At 31.0% G+C, this 294-nt stretch overlaps 1 protein-coding gene across 1 annotated transcript in view; it reads right to left on the minus strand.

Moving 5' to 3' along the window:
* The window catches only part of LOC119594548 (transcription initiation factor TFIID subunit 10-like), a gene marked incomplete in the record, with an annotated part of 45,035 nt that overhangs the window by 41,004 nt on the left and 3,737 nt on the right, over window positions 1–294 (minus strand).

Consider the following 294-nt stretch of genomic DNA (forward strand, 5'->3'; position numbering starts at 1 on the left):
TTCCCTATTTAGGAAAAACAGTGAAGTTCTTTCATTATCATTTTCTTTTTTGAAGCAATACAATTATGACAAAAGAAGGTGTCAAGAAATATTAGCCTACATAAAATAACGGATGTTTGGAATGTGCCAGAGTGCAGAAGCAAGTAGTTTTTTAGGATGATTTCACTGCCTAATTGATTTTGTTAACTGTACAAGATCTCTAACAGCAAACATGTTGGTTATTTTCCAGATATACCGGCTATTTTGTTTATAAATATTCTCAACACTTTATAGTTAATGCATCCTCATAAACTA

This window comes from Penaeus monodon, chromosome 34 (genome assembly GCF_015228065.2).
Source record: "Penaeus monodon isolate SGIC_2016 chromosome 34, NSTDA_Pmon_1, whole genome shotgun sequence".
In the NCBI taxonomy this organism is placed as follows: Eukaryota; Metazoa; Arthropoda; class Malacostraca; order Decapoda; family Penaeidae; genus Penaeus; species Penaeus monodon.